This window comes from Pomacea canaliculata, linkage group LG4, assembly GCF_003073045.1.
Source record: "Pomacea canaliculata isolate SZHN2017 linkage group LG4, ASM307304v1, whole genome shotgun sequence".
Lineage (NCBI taxonomy): Eukaryota > Metazoa > Mollusca > Gastropoda > Architaenioglossa > Ampullariidae > Pomacea > Pomacea canaliculata.
The window spans coordinates 21,266,378-21,267,537 of record NC_037593.1 but is presented as its reverse complement, the minus strand read 5'-3'; positions in this window follow the sequence as shown (position 1 = coordinate 21,267,537).

The window sequence follows — 1,160 nt, the reverse complement described above, 5'->3', positions numbered from 1 at the left end:
GTAATAATGATTGATGATTGATGATTGATGGGTGCTGGATGATGGATGGTGGATGATGGATGTTGGATGCTGATGCTGATGCTGATGATGATGATGAGGAGGAGGAGGAGGAGGAGGAGGGGGACAGATATAATGTCTTTCCATAGATTTACACAAAGGGTTAGGGTTCTCTTTTCCTGGGGCAGGTATAATGAAAGAGCAAGAGAAGTGGCGAGGGGCTCTCATTCATACTATAGGCCATTCAAACAAAAGTTTCAATCCGTTGAAAGTCAAGATTTGTTCAAGGTACTTTTAAGTAAGTACTCCCTACGTCGCAGACACGTACGCCGTACGTCGTCACCTCGGAGGCTTTCGTGAGCTAACGTCCGACTTTAACGCCGTTCTTCCCCGTACGTGAGTGATTAAATATTCCATGTGACATAAATTCCAGTAGTCTTCCTCCTCCCTCTACAGAACTCAGCATCTGGCCACGTCTGCTGTCTCACTCCTCTCTTCCCAACCTTCTGGCGATGCACTGTGGGCAACATGCGATGTATTCGTCACTCATCCAACGGGAAAGCCGATAGCCGAGTGGTGGAATGCTAAGACTACTTACAGTGTGGCGGTGCACAACAAATACACAGTCACTCGCGCACAAAATAGTTGCTACAGGCTGTCAACATTGGATATTGTTGCTGGACTTGAGACAAACAGCAACACACTACACATGTACGTCACAAAGCCTTTGTGTTCACAGCCGCCTACACAGCACAGCAAACACACGGCAGCACGTGAACACCTTGGCTGTGTTACTGCATAGGCTAGGATAATCTATTAGAATAAATACACACAGAATTTCAAATAGATGTTCCTTCGACGGATTGAAAAGGTACATTAAATTGTGGGGGATAATGGCTGCTGGGCGACACCCACACAAGTCCACTCCGTGTATCCGACCCTGGTTAATTTGATGGAATCCTCTATGGGAATGTATAGACTGGCTCTGGTTAGTGTATTTTTCTTTTAAAGATGTTTATTCTACTCATCATGAGATATTCCAGGGACGTTAGCTGAGCGCAGCAATGTTTGACAACAAGGTAAGTTGAAAGTGTGTCCTGTGAGGGGTGGGGTTGGGGAGGGAGTGACTGGTCGTCTTGTCAGAAGTGTGCAAACCCCAGATG